General features: G+C 39.5%; 2 protein-coding genes across 3 annotated transcripts in view; one reads left to right on the top strand and one right to left on the bottom strand.

The window, feature by feature from the left end:
• The window catches only part of LOC133646303 (brain-enriched guanylate kinase-associated protein), a 131459-nt gene that overhangs the window by 79032 nt on the left and 36986 nt on the right, over positions 1–15441 (top strand). The window lies entirely within an intron of this gene.
• The window catches only part of wdr25 (WD repeat domain 25), a 100105-nt gene continuing 94966 nt past the window's right edge, over positions 10303–15441 (bottom strand). Inside the window, exon 8 of the mRNA XM_062041527.1 lies at positions 10303–10318. The gene's annotated coding sequence lies outside the window, so the exon portion shown is untranslated. The remainder of the gene's footprint in view (positions 10319–15441) is intronic.

Below are 15441 nucleotides of genomic sequence, written 5' to 3'. Positions count from 1 at the left end.
TATATGGGCGTTATTTCCTGTTTAGAGGACTCTGAAAATATTTGATTTATTGAGAATAATCCTACTTTGTGGAAATCCGTTTATTGCGGTCATTGTTTGATCCCAATTACCCGTGTTGCGTCTGACCAGTCTTCCTCTCAGGGAATTAAAGTCATGGGTCAATCCCAAGTTCTTTAGATCAGTGGTCCCCAACCACCCGGCCGCGGTCCGGTACCGGTCCGTGGATCGATTGGTACCGGGCCGCACAAGAAATAAATAAAACAATTTTTTAAAAAGAACTTTTTTTTTTCTTTTTTTTTAAAATTAAATCAACATAAAAAACACAAGCTACACTTACAATTAGTGCACCAACCCAAAAAGCCTCCCTCCCCCATTTATACTCATTCACACTCATTCGCACAGAAGGGTTGTTTCTTTCTGTTATTAATATTTCTGGTTCCTACCGTTCAAAAGTTTGGGGTCACATTGAAATGTCCTTATTTTTGAAGGAAAAGCATTGTACTTTTCAATGAAGATAACTTTAAACTAGTCTTAACTTTAAAGAAATACACTCTATACATTGCTAATGTGGTAAATGACTATTCTAGCTGCAAATGTCTGGTTTTTGGTGCAATATCTACATAGGTGTATAGAGGCCCATTTCCAGCAACTATCACTCCAGTGTTCTAATGGTACAATGTGTTTGCTCATTGGCTCAGAAGGCTAATTGATGATTAGAAAACCCTTGTGCAATCATGTTCACACATCTGAAAACAGTTTAGCTCGTTACAGGAGCTACAAAACTGACCTTCCTTTCAGCAGATTGAGTTTCTGGAGCATCACATTTGTGGGGTCAATTAAATGCTCAAAATGGCCAGAAAAAGAGAACTTTCATCTGAAACTCGACAGTCTATTTTTGTTCTTAGAAATGAAGGCTATTCCACAAAATTGTTTGGGTGACCCCAAACTTTTGAACGGTAGTGTAGATCAATACAGTCTGCAGGGATACAGAAACCCCCCCCCCCCCCACCCCCGGTCCGTGGGACAAATTTTCAAGCGTTGACCGGTCCGCAGTTACAAAAAGGTTGGGGACCACTGCTTTAGATGACATATATGCTGAGTAAGAAGGACCAACAAGACAGAATAGGAATATTATCAAGTTTTACTAAAGCTTTAGGAGACCAGTCCACACAAATGCGGTCACAAGAGACAACTTCTTGAATACGAAAACAGCCCCCACCCTGTCCAGAAAGGAATACAGCCTCATTGTTCTAATACAGATAAGATAAAAAGGGAGTACTCCAACTCCCACATTCCAAGCCTTCAAGGTAAGGCACACAGTTTACTTGCGGACATAAGATACAAGCGAAAAGAGTACACATGGGAAAGTATTATCTGCGTTAAACATGACTATGAATAAAGAAAGAACTCTTAAACATATATGCATTCTCCACACCCACCATAAACAAAGGGTGGCTGTACTTTTCTGGGTTGTGTGTGGAACGCCCCAGGCAAACAAAGTAGGGCTCGACTGCTCCGGCTCTGATGCCTGATTATTGTGGTACCGCTGTGTGAAAAGGGACTCTTGTCTAATTTAACCCACAAAGTTTTCTTCCTTTGTTCTCCCTATAATTACTGCGGCCACTAGAGAGAGAGCTTATGACTTAATGAGAAGTCTTGGCCCGTATTGTTGACTGCCAAGAGGAAAGCAGTGAAGGAAACGTATCTAATCAATGATTGCACCAATGTAATCAATGCTTCTAATTGGCACCAAATTGGTCATCTAAGAATATGCAGGAGCCTTCCATTCCCTCTCATGGTAATAACAAGACGAGGGATATCGGGGACATGGTGACACATGTCCATAGTAATTGGTCTAAAACCCGCCATGCGGCCCGGTTATAAAACTATTACATCTAACCGCTGCTCTGCTAACCTCAGCTGCAGCCGTCCAATCAGATCAGCTCAAGAGCATCGCCCCGGCCCACCCCCGAGAGCTTTAGAAGCCATCAGTGCAAATGATGAGCCGGGCCCTACAAGTGAGGTCCACCCGTGCGACTTTAGCGTCTTGATTAAAGTGGATCGTAATCCCATCACAAGTTTGATCCCCCCGGGGCTTTTCGGCCCGCCGCACACCTTAATGGAAAAAGGACTGTAGGAAATGATTTGCAAGCATGAATATTGACCCCGCAACTAGCTGAACAGGCTAAAAGGGTTCGGCAGGTGTTCACGTCTGAACTTGATGGAGTCCGACGTGTTGAATGGTTCGTAAGGCAACATGGAGGATTTGCCCTGTTGTCATGGCAACACATATTTACATTGCAGCACTTAGCTCCACTGCTTTGCCTTCTTTATCATTGTGGTGTGTTTATGTCATTACATTGCTTGCTAAAAATAGTAGACAGGTAAACAGTGTTAGAGTGCTCCCACAATAGGTAGGCTTACCAGTGATGACAATGAGGGATAACCAATCCTTGCAGGATTTTGCAAGCTTTTATGTGACATAAAATGCCTGATTTCACAGCAGCTTTTTACAAAAAGATGCAGTAAATGTTGCGATGTCTTTTCCATCACTACTGTACTGCATTAGCTTGTGATTCTATGAATAGGTTAAAAGTTAAAGTACCAATGATTGTCACACACACACTAGGTGTGGCGAAATTATTCTCTGCATTTGACCCATCACCCTTGATCACCCCCTGGGAGGTGAGGGGAGCAGTGAGCAGTAGTGGTGGCCGCGCCAGGAATAATTTTTGGTGATTTAACCCCACTTCCAACCCTTGATGCTGAGTGCCAAGCAGGGAGGTAATGGGTCCCATTTCTATAGTCTTTTGGTATGACTCGGCCGGGGTTTGAACTCACAACCTACCGATCTCAGGGCGGACACTCTAACCACTAGGCCACTGAGTAGGTCAACTAGGCCACTGAGTAGGTCAACTAGGCCACTGAGTAGGTCAACTAGGCCAGTGGTCCCCAACCACCAAGTTGTAAATGATACTCATCCAAAACATATTTTGTTAGATTTGTTGAAATTCTGCGATTTTGCCGTTATGGTCACAAAAACACTTTGAGCACTGATAACTAGTACTCAGTGGCTTAGTTCAGTGGTCCCCAACCTTTTTGTATTTTTTTAATTTTAATTTTATTTATTTTTTCATAAAGAAATACAATCAGGTGTGCTTACGGACTGTATCCCTGCAGACTGTATTGATCTATATTGCTATTTAATGTATATATTGTGTTTTTTATGTTGATTTAATAAAAAATAAAAATAAATTGATTTATTTTTTTAATTTTTTTTATTTATTGTGCGGCCCGGTACCATTTGGGAGAACATCCGCACCGTAACACAACATAAACGCAACAGAACAAATACCCAGAATCCCTTGCAGCACTAACTTTTCACTAACCTCCCGAATTCGGAGGTCTCAAGTTTGGCAAATATGCCCAGAAGGCTGTAGAGCAATAAAGAGTTGAGATAGTGTTATATATTCTTTGTTGGTATACACAGGAAACAAACATAAGTTTTGACCAGACAGTTGATGTGTGTGTGACAAATTTGGCCAAAATTCAGAAGATTGCCCAAAATGTGCGAGAAAGTTGCAGGGATGAAACAAATTTTGCGAGGCCGCGCATAAATCCAGGGGATTGGTAGAGTTTGCATGAATTTGCGGAATTTCAACTTTGTGCAATCCTGCAGGGTTCAGATAATGTGATGATAACCATAGAGGAGGAAATGGAACTGTCGCAGCTAGAGTGGTCCTAGTGTGTGTGTGTGTGTGTGTGTGTGTGTGTGTGTGTGTGTGTGTGTGTGTGTGTGTGTGTGTGTGTGTGTGTGTGTGTGTGTGTGTGTGTGTGTGTGTGTGTGTGTGTGTGTGTGTGTGTGTGTGTGTGTGTGTGTGTGTGTGTGTGTGTGTGGCTACAGGGACGATAGGAACGCCTTAAAGGTTACAATTTATATTGAAAAGTCATATTTTTAGACTGACTTGTGATATCCTGAAGCCAGCTTTTTAGTTTAGATGGTGGAAAAAAGCGTCTCCTCCCCAATTCATCACACACTGTCACACACACACACATGCGCGCGCGCGCACACACACAATTACATTCTCGTCAGGTGAAAACTGACATATTTTCAAAGCGCCTGTCAGAGCACATAGAGGAGAAACGCTGCGCTATTTTCTTCTCCTTCTCCCTCATTGCCATTTGGTTTGATGTGGCGTCATCAAAGGCATTTCAATAGAGAGGAAATGGTGTTCCTTTGTAGGAGACGGCCGCAACAAAGACAAGATCAAATCGGAGGTGTAATTAAAAAGAGTTCACAGAGAACGGAGAGAAAGAGCAGACAAGGTCAGCCGAGGAGCGACAACACTTCCCGCTGGAAGGTGACAAAAAACACTTGTGATGACACTGCAAGGATTCAGATGGAGATGGAGATGGATTATGACGCTACGCTGATGAAATATAGCGACCGCAGCTCAAACTTAGCTTGAAGTGTCAAGATCATCATTCTGCAGTTCATCCCTCTGTCAAACTCTATGAATGATTGTGCCTGCCCGAAAGTAACATTGCTGTAGATTTACATTGATGCATGAACGGGGCCGCCCCTCTTTATACGCTCATTACGTGCTGTGCGTAGGGCGCCACGATCAAGGCGTGAAGAAGCGCATGTTAAAAGTCAATTAATTAAAGACATATAACAACTTTTCCGTGTTCCTAGCTGCTTCATGCTCTGTCACCGATAAAAAATACAATGGCAAATTTACCCACATGGTCCCAATTGGCTCCTGTGACACAAAGCGTTAGTGCTTTGTGAACCTGCTCAGTGGCCTAGTGGTTAGAGTGTCCGCCCTGAGATCGGTAGGTTGTGAAGTCATACCAAAGACTATAAAAATGGGACCCAATACCTCCCTGCTTGGCACTCTGCATCAAGGGTTGGAATTGGGGGTTAAATCAGCAAAATGATTCCCAAGCGCGGCCACCGCTGCTGCTCACTGCTCCCCACACCTCCCAGGGGGTGAAACAAGGGGATGGGTCCAATGCAGAGGGTAATTTCACCACACCTAGTGTGTGTGTGACAATCAGTGGTACTTTAACTTTTATTTGAAAGGCAATGGTACTGAGCTCAAGTCCTGGTTAGAATTGAGTCAGGAAGGTTTATAAATCTATGCTTTAATTATGTTGAAAAATTTGCACTAATTACTGAACAATATATTTCTCGTGAATTTGTTTTAAAGTTAAAGTTAAAGTCCCAACGATAGTCACAGACACACACACTAGGTGTGGGGAAATTATCCTCTGCATTTGACCCATCCCCTTGTTCACCCCCTGGGAGGTGAGGGGAGCAGTGAGCAGCAGCGGTGGCCACGCTCGGGAATCATTTTGATGATTTAGCCCCCAATGCCAACCTTTGATGCTGAGTGCCAAGCAGGGAGGTAATGGGTCCCATTTTTATAGTCTTTGGTATGACTCACGACCTTCCAATTCTCAGGACGGATGCTCTAACCACAAGGCCACTGAGCAGGTCTTTTAGTACAAATCAGGCATAAAATATACTCATGTTAGATTAAAGAAGTAAAATAATGGCTTCAAATGAATAAAAAAAGTGTGCAAAAAAATTGGAATGGGGAGCCTCCAAATAAAATCCTGCTAAAGGGCCAAAATGTTGCCTGTGGAGGTTTATATAAAAAACAACCTTAGTTTGAGTATGGAAAAGTATGAAGGTTCAACAGCTGACAATGATAATAATAATAATTTTCCTGTGATTTACTAAAAAATAAAAAAAATAAAAAAACCTGTTCAGTGGTACCTCAATTTTCATGCTCGTGCCTACCTAACAAAAATGACAAAAAAAAGTCTAACAATCATTTTGAGCTGAGGGGTTTGGTCTGGTTTTAACTTCATATTGTACGAATTTGTGTGGCTCTACTGCAGTGGTCCCCAACCTTTTTGTAACTGCGGACCGGTCAACGCTTGAAAATTAGTCCCACAGACCGGGGAGGTTTTAAAAAAAATAAAAAAATAAATGTTTTTTTATTTTATTTTTTTATTTTTTGGTCATTAAAAAATATAATCATGCGTGCTTACGGACTGTATCCCTGCAGACTGTATTGATATATATTTATATATAATGTAGGAACCAGAAATATTAATAACAGAAAGAAATGAGTGTGAATGAGTGTAAATGGGGGAGGGAGGTTTTTTGGGTTGGTGCACTAATTGTGAGTGTATCTTGTGTTTTTTATGTTGATTTAATAAATAAAAATATAAAAAAAACATTATTTTTATTTATTTTTTATTTTTTTATTTTTTAATTGCTTGTGCGGCCCGGTACCAGTCGATCCATGGACCGGTACCGGGCCGCGGCCCGGTGGTTGGGGACCACTCCTCTACTGTACACGGTTGAACATACTTTTTTGCTCTGCTAAAGTTAAAGTTAAAGTCCGGTGGCCGTGCTCGGGAATCATTTTGGTGATTTAACCCCCAATTCCAACCCTTGATGCTGAGTGCCAAGCAGGGAGGCAATGGGTCCCATTTTTATAGTCTTTGGTATAACTCGGCCGGGGGTTTGAACTCACGACCTTCCAGTCTCAGGGCGGACACTCTAACCACAAGCCCACTGAGCTAAAAACACATTCTTTATCAAACGGGGGGGAAAATCCTCACTGAGATGTCTTTCACAAGACTAATCTGAGTTAGAAAACTGCACGGACGTCACATTAGAGGAAAAATAGAAAACTGTTATACATTACTAATGATGAAAAACACAATACACTACAGTGTGGTAAAAAAAAAAAAAAAAAAAAAGGTTATAAAAGAGAAACTCTGTTAATAAATAAGGGACGTGTAAGGAAAATTCCAGAGTAGGTTTTGATGCAATCATATAAGCCAGTGGACCTACAACAACATTTTAAATGCAATGCACTGGAGCAATAATAAAATGGGGCGCGTCGTTTTATTCCTCACACAAATATCCAGTACAGAGGTTGTAAAGGAGCTGTCAGTGGTGCTGAAAGTAATTGTTTTCTCGGGTAATCCTCCTAAGAGTCTTTGGCAGGGCCGGGTAACTAACCGGTGCCGGGCGGCTGGCAGGAAATCAAAGTTTCACTCCTAAGAAGATTACTGCTCACCTTATTAGGGAGGCACCGTCCTGCCCTGCGTTGAGCAGCACAGTATGTTTAGAAAAAAGCAAGGCATGCGGGTGGTTGCCACCAAGCAAGGGGAGGGGAAAGTTTGATTTGTGGTGAAGATAAACATGAACCTTGTTCTTCTCTTTATCATCCTCACCCTGCACGCTGACATGTGACCTGTGGCTTGGCAGCTGTATAGTGTACACTTTATCATTGTCCACTGGCTATTTTTAAATCAGTCAAGCAAATCAACAAATTAAAAATCGATTATTTTCATTATTTTTTCATCGCGTAGCAGCCCATGTGAAGTCGTGGATCAACTGACTCTTTAATCAATGCTATCACATACTAGATGAGGCAATTCCTGAAGGAATTGCGTGTTAATGCTCCAATGCTGAAGTTGAACTTTTTTAGAATTGTTGAAGTAAAGCACACAGTTCCGGAACAGGCTGAATATTGTGAAGTTGGAACAGGTTGAATCAGATGACAAATGTGGGAATTGTGGAACGTTGAAGAATGTCCCATTGATTTCAATGTGAATTTCAGAAAAATTGGGAATTTCGGGAAAAGCGGGAATTTTTTTGAAAATGGTAAAAAACTTGAATGGTCTAAATGAGTTGAAATGGTTGGTGTTGGAATTGTTCTTATCGGTGGAGAAATGTTGAAGTAGTAACATGTTGAATTGAGAAATGGCATTACGGAATTCCTGGAATTTCGGGAAAAACGGGAATTTTTCCAGTTCAAAAAACAACTTTGTTTTTTGTCCTGATTAAGAGGATTGTTTTGACGGTGGAATGGTTGAAATGCGTTGAAAAATGTGGAAGGAGTAGTCGCCAGAAAAAAGGGTGGAAATAGGGTTTTGGAAAACCAGGAATTCTGGAAAATCCTGGATTTTTTTTTTTTTTACTTGGAAAAATAATAGTTTAAATTTTCCAAAATGGTGGAATGTGTTGAGGGTGGAATGGTTTGAATAGGTTGGAAAATGTGGAAATGGTGAAAGTTTGAAAAATGTCCAATTCATTTTGAATGGGAAAAATGTCCCGGAAAACCTGGAATTCTGGGAAATCTGGGAATTTTTGGAATTTGTCAAGGGAACAGTTTGAAGTTGTAACGGTTTGAATCAGGTGAAAAATGTGGAAGGTAGAGAGTGCCAAAATCTGGAGGAGAAGAATAATATCCATCCATCCATCCATTTTCTACCGCTTGTCCCTTTTGGGATCGCGGGGGGTCGCTGGAGCCTATCTCAGCTACAATTGGGTGGAAGGCGGGGTACACCCTGGACAAGTCACCACCTCATTGCAGGGTGAAGAATAATATGTATTTGAATAATAAATAGATTAAGTTAAACGTTAAAGTACCAATGATTGTCACACTCACACTAGGTGTGGCGAAATTATTCTCTGCATTTGACCCATCACCCTTGATCACCCCCTGGGAGGTGAGGGGAGCAGTGAGCAGCAGCGGTGGCCGCGCCCAGGAATAATTTTTGGTGATTCAACCCCCAATTCCAACCCTTGATGCTGAGTGCCAAGCAGGGAGGCAATGTGTCCCATTTTTATAGTCTTTGGTATGACTCGGCCAGGGTTTGAACTCACAACCTACCGATCTCAGGGCGGACACTCTAACCACAGGGCCACTGAGTAGGTCACTAGTCCACTGATGAATTTTGGTGTAGAAAACCATATGTGTGAATGCCTTGGAGCATTCACACAATTATAATAAATGACTATTACCAGCTCTGTTAATCTATATACCCAGACTCACAATTATGTGTCTGCTTATTTAAAAAGCACATAGGCTTGTTTTTCATCTTTGTGGTGTGGACCATCTTCCATTAAGATCATCAATATTAATTGACTTTGCGACGATGCGTTTTATACCACACACCGAAATGTCACAGGAGCAATTGGTTGTGCATCTTTAGCATTTAAATGCGAACATAAAGGCTGTTTGTATTCAGCATAAACCATTTTTTGAATCAATTCCAGGGTCAAATTGTTGCCATCATAAAATCTTGAATGAATACCTTCTTGGTTGTCATACAAGTGTGAAATGAAAACGTAAACACTGTGTAGTAAAATATCAAAACAATGCATTGTGTACCCACCTATGGTTAGTCTGACACATAACACCGACGTACAGGGAAGTGAGGAGCGAAGACTGCTGAAGACGAGTCTCTCTTTTTCAACGTTCTTTTCATACAAGTGACCGCTATAAAATAAAACTAATAACAATCAATCGTGCCTGTATTTGCCGTGACGTCTGGCGGACATCTAGGGAGGCAGAATTGCTGCATAGAAGAGTCACCCTTTTTAATTTTCTTATCCATCATACAAGTGTAAAAAAAAGTCAACTACTCAATATCAAAAATCGGTGTCGCAAAATAGTAATATTTCAAACCCCAAACTTGAATTTTCCCCTTTAAAGCCATCCCCCATGAAGTAAAATGCACTTTACCAGAGTTCCCTGCCACGGCTTCAGGTAGGGTTCTTCAGGGATCCTTCTCAGCCGACCATCATGATGTCATGTCAAAACAAGTCCCCTTTGGTGACATTGAGCAGACAAGTCCAAGACCAAAATCAAAGTCATTGTAATCGAATGTTTCAATGTGAGAAGCATCCACAAGTGTTCTGGCCACCAGGCCGGACGATCCACCAGCACGTCAACAAAGACATTGTGCGGCGTTTGCTTTGTTCACCAAAAAGGGCGAAAAAAGGCGAAAGTTGTGGCAGGACAACCTGTAGATGCTTCACCGTAAACAACACCCCTGCTCACAATGCTCGGAGCAGCCAACAGTTTTTAGCCAAGTAGAACATTGCTGTGATGAAGCAACCCCTTACCCTGGTTTTGCATGGGCTTTATTTACCCTTTTTCTCGAACTCAAGGGGGTCATCAAGGGGAGACGTTTTAAAGACTCGACAAAAGAACTGCATCCTGGAGGAATGAGAAGGTAAAGGTGTTACGTGCGGTGGAGAAGGAGACGGCACTGAGACAGGGACGTCGCTTAGCCTTAGGCGTGTTTATTAAAATAATAGAACGACATGTGCAATTAATCCAAATACGTGTGGTGTGACTATGTGAAGTCCAAAAGGAGGAGGCAGGTTCGGAGGTCCGTGGGAAAGCAAGAGGTCAAGGGCAGGAGAGAGGCTTCAGAGTCCGTGTCCAGGCGAGAGGTCGAGATCCAGGAAGGCAGCAAGAAGACAGGAGGGAATCTGGGGAGACGAGACACACAGCTCGAATCCAGGGAACGAAGAGGAGCTGCGGGGTGACGACACAGGACGCAAGACGACGAGCACGGAGGGGAAACAGAGAGCAAGGAAGCACATAGGCGAGGAGAGCTAGAGACATGTAGGGCTTACTGTATGGGACAAGGAGCTACGTTCTGGCACTGGAACGCAGGATCCGCTGGCTTATGAAGGACGTGGAGCTTTCATCAGCAGCAGGTGTGTAGATTGCTGATTGTGTGCAGCCTCAGAGGAGCGTACAGCGGATTGTGTGGCGGCAGGGGCTTGAGCCGTAACAGTATGGAGAGGTTAATTTGTGTCTTGATTACGAAAGCTTTTTTGTGACACTGAATGTTAAATTTTTCGCATTTTGGAATGTTGTGAACTGAATTGTTTTACCTCTAATTACCCCGACAATTTCAGTGGGAAAAAAATTGCTAACAAAATGGGTGTGTTTAAAAATTCTGTGTAAAAATTCAGTGTCTTTGTAAAAAAAATTCCGTTCAGAAAAATTTGCCGCTCAAAATGCAAGACCCAATGCAATCGACCCTGTCTCAGAACCAGCCAATGAGGTGTCAAATTTGAAGTCATGTGACACGGGTTTTTAATAGAGGCAGGTAATGCAGCACTACACGCCACCAGGCCAGGTAATGTGCTGTATGCGCTCAGATCCCTTTTTGGAGTGGAGGTTGCTGTGCATTAGTGAAAAAAAATCACAATATTCCGCAAAAAAGGATAAAAGCTGATCACACGATGGTACAAACACTCACACAATTAAGATTGCTACTAAAAACATTACAACAGACCGGTCTGAAATTTTAGATTTTTACTTACTAAGACACTAAATACAGAATGTGTGATTTACAATATCAACTATGAACAACAAAACACTGAATATTGAGAATATATGAACGTTGCTCCTCTACTTCCCAGACCACCGGCTTGATCAACATCTTTTATAATCCAGCAAGAAAGACAAAAATGCAACAAACACGGCCAAACATAAACGCAAAGGGTAAAAAACATCCACATATTCGATATAATATCATGTTTCTGCAGAACTTTGTTGTAGAAATCTGCCTCCGTCTGACACTCTCATCTCAGGCTTGTTGCTGTGTAAACAGGGCTTGTTTACACACTGCTTCATGCCTGGTCTGCATGAGCTGCTGTGATGTAGATCCTAGGGTTACCATAGTAACCCTTATGTCCATCAACAGTGAAGATTCTAACCATTGGAATCATTTTGATAGTTTAGAAACATCCAGCATTATTATGTTATGTTGTATTATGCCCAGGAATCCATAAATGCCTCGCTGGAATATAAAGACAATATAACATACATCTATAAACCTGGATGCATATGCAAAAGTGCAATATATTTATCTGTACAGTAATCTATTTATTTATATCTGCACCTTATTGCTTTTTTATCCTGCACTACCATGAGCTAATGCAACGAAATGTTGTTCTTATCTATACTGTAAAGTTCAAATGTGAATGACAATAAAAAGGAAGTCTAAGTCTAAGGTAGCCCAGGTAACTTCCTTTTTGCTGTTTTGCAAGACCCGTGTCACGTGACTTCAAACTTGACACCTCATTGGCTGGTCCTGAGACAGAATTGACTGCTTCTGTCTTAATTTACTGGAAGTGGGTCTTGCGTTTTGAAGCAGTGAATTTTTGTGCACTGTATTTTTTTACACTCAATTCTTATTACACCAAATGTTAAACATTGATTTTTTTTATACTCCGAATATTTAAACACTAATTTTATTAAACACGCATTTTGCTACCAATTTTTTTCACTTCAATTGTCAGCATAATTGGATGTAAAAAAAAAATTCAGTTTCCAAAATTCAAATGCAAACAATTCAATTGCATAAATTCAGTGTCAAAAAAAAGCCCCCGTAATGAAGACACAAATTAACTTCCATACAGATGTATCCAAAACTGCGTGCAAACTCACGCCAAAATGCATGAACTTTATGATTTGACACTTTGGCATTGTTTAACACGAGTATCCAACTTCGTAACGACATTTCCATCCATCCATCAATTTTCTACTAGAGCCTATCCCAGCTGCAATCGGGCTGAAGGCAGAGTACACCCTGGACACCTCATCACAGGGCCAGTAACAACAATTACAAGCAAAAAAAATAAGAATAATTAAATTCATCCAAGGTCCCCTTTAAGAATGTGGATTACACTCAAAAGGGATTACTTCAGAGGGGAAAACTTGTCGTTTGGATTTGAAATATATCCTTTGCAATGCCAGTCCTGGAACTTTTCTGACACACTTAGGGCCTGATTTACTAAAGCAGGGGTCCCAAACTTTTTGACTCGGGGGCCGCATTGGGTTAAAACAATTTAGCCGTGGGCTGGGCTGTGTACACACACATATATATATATATATATATATATATATATATATATATATATATATATATATATATATATATATATATATATATATATATATATATATATATATATATATATATATATATATATATATATATATATATATATATATATATATATATATGTATATATATATATATATATATATATATGTATATATATATATATATATGTATATATATATATATATATATATATATATGTATATATATATATATATGTATATATATATATATATGTATATATATATATATATATATATATATACATATATATATATATATATATATATATATATATATATATATATATATATATATATATATATATATATATATATATATATATACTGTATAAATTCCTTGTGCACTAATTGACTGAAAGAGTGCGCATTTTATGTCACGTTATCAATGGAAAAATGCATTTTTAGACCATATTATTTGCCTGAGCGGCTAGGAGACACCAAGAGTAACAAGCAGCAAAAATGGATTAGAAAGGACAGATTTTTTTAAAAATTATTTTTAAAAAAAAATATATATATATATATATATATATATATATATATATATATATATATATATATGTATATATATTTATTTATTTATTAACTTTTTTGAAACTCCCGCGGACCGGATTTTGGACGCTGGCGGGCCGGATCCAGCCCGTGGGCCGTAGTTTGGGAAACACAAACTATACTAAAGGTTTGCGTATACTGAAACATGTGCAAACTTAGTACACACACAGCTGATCTACTTAACGTGTGCAAAGTGGATTACTTCTGTTAAGTGAGCAGGATTGTAGAATCGCAGAATTCGTTTTATTTTTTGTTTTTGTATTGTAGTTGTTTTCTCACTTTTATTTTTTTTAACACAATAATGTATTTTTTTTCCAATTTAGCTGTAATATAATTGTTATTCAACATTAGCATTCATTTTAATGTTAATATGAAGTGGCTGTCAGAAATGACCTTGCTTTACTTACATAATGTATTTTTTATTTATCGGTTTATTTTAATATTTTTTATTGTATTTCCTGTCTAGATTCACTTTACAAAAAAGAAGCTTGCGTATACAAACTTAGCACACACGCAGCTGATCTAAGGCGTGCAATCCATTTTGCGTCTCGGTCTTCATTAATATGCAGAAAATATGCTGGTCATCAAAACGCCCACAATACTGGGAGGGGAGGATGCAAATAGTTATTTAGCACACGCAATGTGATTTATCAACACTCATCTCTGAAGGACGTGCAAACACACACGGTTGCAGGGGCAGTGCTTGCATTTCACAGACAGACGTTGGACAGAGAATCCTCAGTCTTACGCGAGCGTGTCAACATTTTGGACAGTCAAAAATAAAAAATAGTCATTGTCTATTCAGCAACATAATTTTATAACTTTATAGCTGCTAGACGACTTAAAGGGGAAGTACACTTTTTTTTAAAATTTTGGCTATCGTTCATAATCATTATTAAAGACATGACAACGGATGTATTTTTTAATGCATTCTAACTAGTAAGTAATTGTAAATAAAAGTCCTCTTAATGGGAGGTCCTTTATTCAGCCCACAAAATCCAATAAAAAAAGCATCCAAAAAGCGCCAACAATACTCCATTTACATTTTGTGACCTGAATATTAACCAAGTATTAGTGATATTGTTATTATAAGCGCTAACGCACACAAACTATCAATAGCTTGGTGCCAATCTTGACATGATCGACTAAGTTTATTGCAGATCATACATTTTGCCTCTCAACAGGATAGTAGAAAAACAAGGACGTACAAGTTGGTACACTTTGACAGCCAATTTAGACCCGGAAAAGACGCTTGGTTCCCCTTCCTTTTCTTCGCGAGGATTATGAGTCATTCTTCATCTAAACAGGAATATATGAACATTCTAGCAGTTGGCATCCTAATGACGGCAGATATTGTACAGTAAGTGATGTTTTATTATGTTTGTTGGCTCTCAAAAAGTCTGCAGTGAGTAATAATCAGTGATGAAGAAAAAAAAGCAAACGTCATGTTGGGTTTTTGAAGGTAATGCGCCGCATATGCTCACAATTATCAAAATACGCAAATATTACATGTTATTATTAATGTGCCCGTTACTACATTATATATATACTTACATTGTGGATATAAAACTTTAATGGAAATGTTTGGATGTTTTTTTAAGAGCTTTATAGGCAGAATAGAGCGGCTAAGTTAAAATGTATTTTTTTAAAAACATCCGTCGTCATGTCTTTAATAATGATTGTGGACGATAGGCAAAATTCCTAAAAAAAACAATTCCCCTTTAAGGGGCTGAATGAAACAAGTTCAATTGATGCGATTTGCTGTCCTTTAGTATTTTTCTGATACTTGTTTTTTTCCCATTGAATATATAATATTAAAAATATTTCTTACATGAAAAAATGTATTCAAGTATGCATCTTTTTCCGTCTTGAACTGAATAAGTGCAGCCTCTCTCCAATGAGCGCACCTTTGGTAGTAGTCAATGTAGATGCACTGCGGGACTGCTTCTAAAATGCCCATAAAAAGTGGTAGATGTCTCCTGCTTGTGTGAAAACATAACAAAACGCCACAGGTAGGAGCATGATGACATAAATGTGCAACAAATGAGTGTTTCCATGGTGATGCCCCGTATAATAAACGCAAAATCCTCATTTAAATAGGGCAGTGTGTACCACTCTT

Source organism: Entelurus aequoreus, linkage group LG03 (assembly GCF_033978785.1).
Source record: "Entelurus aequoreus isolate RoL-2023_Sb linkage group LG03, RoL_Eaeq_v1.1, whole genome shotgun sequence".
Taxonomy (NCBI): Eukaryota; Metazoa; Chordata; class Actinopteri; order Syngnathiformes; family Syngnathidae; genus Entelurus; species Entelurus aequoreus.
Note: the sequence above shows the minus strand (reverse complement) of the source record. Positions and strands in the feature narration are given on the sequence as shown.